The following is a 9,463-nucleotide window of genomic DNA, read 5'->3' on the forward strand; positions in this document are numbered from 1 at the left end:
TAGTGGTGAGGGGTGATCAGTCATAACCCGAAACGGCCCATCCACCATAGGGCTTTATCCCTGCCAATTCTTTCTTTGTGTTCTAAAACGTCTAAAACAAGTCAGGCACCAGGGTTGCTGGGTTGCTCGGTCTCTCAGCATCATTTCACACACAGGATGACAGAGTCCTGCTTAGTCCCTGCTTCCCATTATCTTTTTCATCTAATTACCAGTTGTGGTGAGTGACTAATGAGGATTGCTGAACTCCGAGCAATCCTATTTTTCTTGTCATTGCTGTAAAATATTCAAAACTTAAAAAAAAAAAAAACCAACAAAAAACTAAGCAGAACAACACTATTTGGAGAGCTCTACACACACATACACGCAAACGCACAACTTGATTGGGTAGAAACTCAGAACCAAGAGAAATGGCAGACTTCCAATACAACTTCCTCATTTTTAAAATAATTTTTATTGGAGTCTAGTTGATTTACAATGTTGTATTAGTTTCTGCTGTACAGTGAAGTGAATTAGTTATACGTACACATATATCCACTCTTTTTTAGATTCTTTTCCCATATAGGTTATCACAGAGCATCGAGTAGAGTTCCCTGTGCTCTACAGAAGGTCCTTATTAGTTATCTATTTTATATATAGTCGTGTGTATGTGTCAGTCCCAGTTCTCCCATTTTATCCTTTCCTCCCCCTTTCCCCGCTTGGGAACCGTAAGTTTGTTTTCTATACCTGTGACTCTATTTCTAAGACTTTCTCTTTTAATAGGCTCCTCACTTTTAGATGTTTCTAAGGCAAATGCTAGTATCTTGTTTCATTCACCTCTTCATGGCTCCTTAAGCATTTTGTAGAAAAGAGAAGAGGCTGAGTCAGCCCAAGTAATTCTCAGTCATAAGCTTCCCTGAGTCCATCCCTGCTTGTGTTCTCCCCCTTTACACCGAAACAAAACGTAAATAAAGGGGAAAACTAGCGCTTCTTTAAACTCCCCCTTGCTTAACTTAAATATAGTCAATCAACCCTGTTGTGTTTCAGCTTATTTGTGAGAAATCTTACTTTAATGACGTTTCAACCTGCATGTAAAAAACTAAAGCAATAAAGTACTTTTCTATTCTTCCCTGTCCCTCTATCTCAAGAAAGAGACAATCTTGCTTTACTTTAATTTAGTGCTCTGTTACAGTCTAAACCAGTCCTTTCTACCCACAGAAGAGAAATTTGTAAGGAAAGTTAAATAATTTTCTTAGGGCTCTGAAGTAGGGTATTTCCTGAGTGAATTTTTAAATTTAAACTACATTTAATGTTGTAAATTCCAAGAATAGTAATAGATCTACCTTCAGTTCACATACGTTTACTGAATAACCTCCTTGTTTCAAGCACAGCCCTAGAAACCAAGCAGCCAAGGATGAATAAGTTATATGTCTGCCTTCAAGGAGCTCACAATCATGTTTGGGAAGCAAACATGTAGAGGAAAAAATTACAATTCCATGCTATAAAGATTGTAACAGATTTCTGTACAAGGTGGATGGGAAAATTGTAACGGAAACTCTGCTTGGGTGGGTCAGGGAAGGAGAGACTTCATAAAAAGGAGACACTTGAGCCCAGCCTTGACAGATTTTTAAGAATTTGGAGGAAGATGTTCCAAGGAGAGGGAAAGTGCATAATTGGTTCAACAAACTAAAATCAGTTCCTTATGATTTCAGCATAAAACTTAGGGTTGAAAGCTGGTGTAAAGCACCCTGTGAGTCATTCTAAGAGGTCTGCACTTTACTTTGGCAGTTGGGGACCTTTCCTGGACGTTGAGAAGAAGTAATATGGACTTATTTGTGTTTGAGAAGATGAGCTTGGGGTGGTTTCAGAATGGAATAGAGAAAAGCTGACCTGAAAATCTGGGTAACTTAGTGGGAAAATATCACAAAATTCCATAGAAGAGATGATAGAGGCTTCAGTACATGCAGTAACCATGGAGATTAAGAGGTAAACACAGACAGGGGCACAGTTAGGAATCAGAATCAGCAGTGCCACATGAGAAATGAGCAGTGACAAGGAAGACAACTCAAAGTTTAAAAAAACCACAGAGTTTATAAAAGCATCATCAGCATCACTGAAATGCAACAGTAACATCAGCAACCTTGAACCAGAATCATTCTTTTCAGCACATTTTGAAACTGATTATTTCCTCCACAGCCACATGAGGCAGGGCTCAACTATCAAATCTACTTATTCTTAATAAACAGGGAAATGGACAGATCTGGGAAGAAAGGATGGCAGGTCAAGAGTGAAATGGTGTCTCATCATTCCCATCCTGGAGAGGTTTTCTGACTCTCATGGTTACTATTATTAGAGATGATAGTGTGTCCAGTGTGTGTTTCACAAATTACATTTCTGCAGAAGAGATTATAGGGAAAAACATGAGTTTGGGCTCTTGGTTTCAAGAGAAAACAATTGTAAGGACATCAAGGTGTCTTCCAGAACTCGAGGGCAGGAATGTAGCTGATGGCAGGCAGGAACACCTGGGACCAAGATCTCCAAAATATCGGCACTGCCCATTTCTTCTCATCTATTTGAATCTTCTCTCTGTTTCTCTCTCTGAAGACTTGCTTTTATCAATGTCAGATTTCATTTTCTCTGAGGGCATTAATTTTTTTTCAAAGAAAGGACAAATTACAGCTACTGGGATTCTCTTCAATTGATATTCAATTTACTAAAGTAAAAAATACTAAAACTTAGTTTCCCTTAAGCCCTTAATCATATATATATCTGTATATACATCATATACTCGTATTTATAAATTTAGTAGAATTTAACAATAACTTTCAAATTGGTCTTTGACTGCTCTTTGAGTCACTCAAGTTACAGAACTCAGTACACACACAGGCTTCTCACAAATTAGTTAATTTAATTGCCTTCAACATTTTAGATGCATCCGTAAGATTAATACATTTGTTGCCTGATCCGACCTGACAAGTGAAGTTTCCCCCAAGTACTTTCTCAAGTATTTACACTACTGTAGTAAACCTAATATATTAAATTCATAAATATGGTAAATCTGAAGTCCCCTCAAGCATCTCAGTAGTCTTTACAATCTTAGGAAAAAAGTCTCTCTTGTTTTGCAACATACATCCCAAGTTCAAATCAGTTCTTTAATTATGATTTTAAATTAGAATTTAAAAACCTCAACTGTCAGATTCTCTAACAAGCTAAATGTGGTAGCAACCTTTAAGCTGGCCCCCCATGACCCTCCCCTCCTGGTATTCACATTCTTGTGCAATACCCTCCCCTTGGAGGGCTGGCATTTAGTGACTTCTAGTGGACAGAATGCAAGAGAAGTGATGTTATCTTACTTCCAAAATAAGGTTATGAAAAAACTGCCTTCTGTCTTTGGTGACCTCCTACCTCCCTTGATTGCTCACTCTGAGGTAGCCAGCTGCTGTGCTGTGAGCTTCCCTATGGAAGACCCATGTGGCAGGGAACAAGAGGGAAGCCTTCAGGCAACAGCCAGTGAGGAGCTGGGACAATCAGATCAACAAACCATGAGGAACTGAATCTCGGGAGCAACCAGGTGAATGAACTTCGAAGCAGAACCACCCTCTCCCTGCCCTCAGTTGAGCCTTCAAATGAGACTGCAGCCCCAGCTGACACCTCGACTGCAGCCTTGAAGAGACTTTGAGGCAGAGGTATTCAGCAGAGCTGCACCTTGATTCCTGATCTACAGAAACTGTGAGATAATAAATACTTGTGCCTTTAAGCCACGAAGTTTTGGAGTCATTTGTTATAAATATGTACTCGTCAGGGTTCTCCAGAAAAGCAGAACCAATAGCTTGTGTGCGTGCGCGTGTGTGTGTGCAGTGTGTACACAGAGAGGAAGAGAGACAGAGAACTGGCTAGTCCAAAGGGCAGACTGACCAGATGGTAGTTCCAAAAAGAGTTCACGCTGCAGCCTTGAGTCCAAAAGCAGTCTGGCAGGGAGCACGTTGAGGGTGGGGTGGTTGGCAGAACTCCACCCTCTTTGGAGGACCTCAGTCTTTTCTCCTAAGGCCTTCAACTGAGGCCCATCCACTCTATGGAGGGTCCTCTGCTTTGCTCCAAGTCTACTGATTTAAATGTTAATCATATCTAAGAAATGCCTTCACAGCAACATCTAGACTGGTGTTTGACCAGACAGCTGGGCACCCGAGCCAAGTCTCAAGCTGACATATGAAATCAACCATCACAGCATCAATAAATAATTTACACATATTAAAACTATAAATAATTTATTACCAAATGTAAGCATATTTTTCCTACATTAATACCAAAGTATGTACTTAACCATGTCTATATTTAACTTTAAACCTCTTCAAGGAGATTGTTTTGTGACTCAGAGAAGAACTGGTATTGTCATCTCAGTGTGTCAAGGTTGCTACTGACCTGTGTGATTTGGGGTCAGGATGAAAGGTCTGGGACAGCAGACATACAGACTGATACCGTTCCTGCCTCTGAAAGCAGGCTTCAGACATTCCTTTAGCATATATTTCCATCTGATTTGGATAAATGGAATTTTACCACCTGAGGCTTCAGCTACATTTTTTTCACCATTTAATTGGATTTTGTATTTTTTTGTTTGTTTCCTTTTAGATTTAGGTATATCTGTTGGAGCTTGCATATCCTTCACGCTTTTGTTTGACTCAAATACCACAGTAGTAACTGCATCCTGGCTTGTCCTGTCCACAGAGTAGAAAATATGGCCACTAATAGCTCCCATGCTTCTACCTTTATACCTACATGTCTGGCATCCTGAAAGATATTAACTTCATTTCTATTTCTAAAACTGTTGTAAGGATTCCAGTTGATCTGGTCCAGGTATGTCCTGTCCAATGAAAAAAGACACACAGCCAGGGCCAGATAGGCAAGGGCCAACCATATTACATTCTAAGCTTGGCACGTGATTTAAGTTGCATATGAACAGCATGTTTTACTCTGTAGTCTGTAGTAAGAATTCTGAAAAGTAACTTGCTGGGATAAGGTCTAAAAGCAAACAAGGAATGATCCTACAGGTAAGAATTCTAGGCACTAGAGGAAGATAACGAGGTACTTTTAGATGTAGAGACTCTGGTAGCCATAAAGTTGGGGACTGGAGCATGGCTGCTCTAGGCCTACTTGTCAATACCAAGCAGAAAAATACTTATTTGCTGCTTTCTGCTACCTGGATTGTCTTAAATATTTGAACATGATGATCTGAAAGTTGAAGACAGGTTTTCTTCTTCCTTTTCCCTTCACTGTAATAAAGTAAGAGCTATCGTAAGGACATCAAATTAAAATTTCTAATGATTGACTTTTAGAAGACATAGAAGCAATAGAATCAAGAAGAGAAATGAGAATAAAGGAAATCGATTCCTAGGTAACTCTTTAAGCACTGAATGGGTTCTTTCCTCAGAATTACCTTTTTATAAATAGGAGACACATACATGCCCTGCATTCAGTCTCAGGATGGGCACGTAAATCTTACACCAGTTATGTGGAATTCATAACTTTGGCTGGCTACCATCTTTTCCTCTTAATCATATGCGGCATCTCAGAACTTACCGCCACGGCTGGGGACTAGAAGTGTCATTTAACCATGTGCTCCTTGGAATCTCTCACATGATTAAGTATGTATATCCAGTTCTAAGAAAGAGTAAAGATTTGGTTACTAGAGCAGAATGGAGCTTTCATCAATCTTGAGAAATAAAAATGAAGCTGGAGGAATCAGGCTCCCTGACTTCAGACTATACTACGAAGCTACAGTAATCAAGACAGTATGGTACTGAGACAAAAACAGAAATATAGATCAATGGGACAGGATAGAAATCCGAGAGATAAACCCATGCACATATGGTCACCTTGTCTTTGATAAAGGAGGCAAGAATATATAATGGAGAAAAGACAGCCTCCTCAATAAGTGGTGCTGGGAAAACTGGACAGCTACATGTAAAAGAATGAAATTAGAACACTCCCTAACACCATACACAAAAATAAACTCAAAATGGATTAAAGACCTAAATGTAAGGCCACACACTATAAAACTCTTAGAGGAAAACATAGGCAGAACACTCTATGACAAATCACAGCAAGATCCTTTTTGACCCACCTCCTAGAGAAATGGAAATAAAAACAAAAATAAACAAATGGGACCTAATGAAACTTAAAAGCTTTTGCACAACAAAGGAAACCGTAAACAAGACAAAAAGACAACCCTCAGAGTGGGAGAAAATATTTGCAAACAAAGCAACTGACAAACAAAGCAACTCCAAAATACACAAGCAGCTCATGCAGCTCAGTATCAAAAAACAAACGACCCAATCCAAAAATGGGCAGAAGACCTAAATAGACATTTATCCAAAGAAGATATACAGGTTGCCAACAAACATATGAAAGGATGCTCAGCATCACTAATCATTAGAGAAATGCAAATCAAAACTACAATGAGGTATCACCTCACACTGGTCAGAATGGCCATCATCAAAAAATCTACAAACAATAAATGCTAGAGAGGATGTGGGGAAAAAGGAACCCTCTTGCAGTGCTGGTGGGAATGTAAATTGATACAGCCACTATGGAAAACAGTAGAGAGGTTCCTTAAAAAACTAAAAATAGAACTACCATATGACCCAGAATTCCCACTACTGGGCATATACCCTGAGAATACCATAATTCAAAAATAGTCATGTACCACAATGTTCATTGCAGCACTATTTACAATAGCCAGGACATGGAAGCAACCTAAGTGTCCATCAACAGATGAATGGATAAAGAAGATGTGGCACAGATATACAATGGAATATTACTCAGCCATAAAAAGAAACGAAATTGAGTTATTTGTAGTGAGGTGGATGGGCCTAGAGTCTGTCATACAGAGTGAAGTAAGTCAGAAAGAGAAAAACAAATACCATAGGCTAACACATATATATGGAATCTAAAAAAAAAAAAAAAAAAAAGGTTCTGAAGAACCTAGGGACAGGACAGGAATAAAGATGCAGATGTAGAGAATGGACTTGATGACACAGGGAAGGGTAAGCTGGGATGAAGTAAGAGAGTCGCATGGACATATATACACTACCAAATGTAAAACAGATAGCTAGTGGGAAGCAGCCGCACAGCACAGGGAGATCAGCTCGGGGCTTTGTGACCACCTAGAGGGGTGCGATAGGGAGGGTGGGAGGGAGATGCAAGAGGGAGGAGATATGGGGATATATGTATATGTATAGTTGATTCACTTTATTATACAGCAGAAACTAACACAACATTGTAAAGCAATTATACTCCAATAAAGATGTTAAAAAAAAAAAAAGAAAGGAAGCTTTCTTTGCTGAACTAAATATGAGTCACATACAATTTTCCTGTTTGACAAGAGATTAACTCTATACCTGTTTTCCTGTGCATTTGTCAAAAAGTTGAAAGAATGCACTTCACATAAAGGAACTTGGTGAATAATATTTGGTTACATACTTAGAATTTATTCCACTTTGGCAAACTGCCCTCAGATTCTCTTTGGAAATGTCCCTCACTCAGTATGCCATATGCCATGAGCTTTGGAATGGATTGACTCCATCCCAGCTCCAAGGTATATTATTTTTTCCCCACTTAAAGCAAAGGTTGGTTCAATAGAGGGTTTCATCCAAACCTAGATCAATCAGCATTTGGTTTCTTCCTGGCCACAGTGATTGGCCCAATCAGAGTAAATCTCAAGACTTTTATTAAATGGTTATAGGAAGTGACCATCTCTGTCCCCTTGGATGTGAATCAAGTTAACATGTTGCCCCGGTTGCTACTGGCAGCCATTCTGAGAATATGATGGGAACCAGAGTGAGAATGGGATGAAGCCAGCATGCAGAGGAGGGCATAGCCAAGGGAATCACAGAAAACTGGGAGACCGCCTTAATCAAAACACGCCCGGACTTTTCAGACATGGGAGCCAGTAAATATGGTTTGTTATTTATGCTAATTTGTGTTGGAGGTCTGTTACTTACAACCAAAAACATCCCAACTAATACATAAATCATCTGGGAAGGTGGACTTATCCAGAGAGCAAATACTAGAATATAGTAAAGGTTAAATTAATCACTACTGTTTATTTTCACTCACTGCAGCATTTCATGAATTCAAGAATATCAGATGGAAAGAAACTAAGTTTATCAGGACCAAGCACTCCTTTGATAGTATATATACGTGGTCATCAATTCAAGTGCTTTTTAATAAATGTTGGATGCCAACTTTGAAAGTCTTGTTTGAAAAATAAGCCCAGTAAGGGGAGTGCGCCATTGGGAGGTTGCTTAATCTAATATGTTCTCTCTACTAACCAGCTTCTCTATTCTATAAAATACCCAACATTAGTCATGCTTTCAAAGATAAAGCTTTGAAAGATCTTCCTTTTCAAAATTATGATCTTAGATGGGCAAAGTAGGGGCAATTATTTATTACTTAACAACTCAGCAGGCATTACCTTATCAGATTAGGTCCAGCAGAGAAATAACCCTCAGGAAATGGAATACAAACATTATTAGGTGGAGGAATGGGGGTGGAAGAGAGTTTGGGATCTCACGAGCCTACAGGGGAAGGCAGGTCTCAGGGGAGACCAGATCATAAGGTAGGGGTGAGGAAAGAGTAGTAAAGTGACAGAGTATTCAAAACCCTAACCTCACTTTCCGTAATTTTCTCCAGAGCCAGTCTATGTATGTAGAGAACGTTGATAAATGATATCTTAATATTTGGACTATGTATGTCTACATTTGAGTATGAACCCTGACACCAACAATTGGCAAAGTCCTAAGAACATGTCCTTGAACTAGAAGAGGGTTCAAGCCAAAAACCTGCTACAAACAAACTGAATCAATGCCACGTTTTAAACCTCAGGCTTTGCCTTCCTACTCCCTTTCCCCACCCCCTCGCTTCACCTAATCCTGCCAGTCAATGATTTTCTTGGCAATCTGTCCTTACAAGATATTTACATGATTTCTCTGCTGCCCTTTCCATCCAAACGGGAAAGGCACCAGCTTCGCGAAAAACTTCTACTTGTCTCACTGGACAAAAAGCAATAATTAACTACTAGAATTGCAACCAGACATAGTTAAAAGCTGGTTCAGCTTTCATTTAATAAACTTTGCTTTTCCAAAAGAAATGGTGTCCTTCTTTTTCCTTCCATTCTGTTATCTGTCCACTACATCCTTAACTGCCTTTTTTGGGTAACATATCAAATAAAAGGTCATTTGATTTAAGGGAGGTTTCCAAATATTTATGGAGTAGCTTGAAAGAAGAATGTCTATAACATCAGTTTGGGAAAAACATTTTTTTCCCTACAGATAAAAGACCTTAAAAAATATGCTCTAATTTCTTTCTAACCAAAAGAGAGAGACAGATTATATTAAGGTATAAAACTACAACCTGACCACTTGGTATTGAGTTAATATTTTATATAGAAAAATGATAATACTAACAAAACTCTCTGGTGTATAAAATTAGA

Source organism: Pseudorca crassidens, chromosome 7, assembly GCF_039906515.1.
Source record: "Pseudorca crassidens isolate mPseCra1 chromosome 7, mPseCra1.hap1, whole genome shotgun sequence".
Taxonomy (NCBI): domain Eukaryota; kingdom Metazoa; phylum Chordata; class Mammalia; order Artiodactyla; family Delphinidae; genus Pseudorca; species Pseudorca crassidens.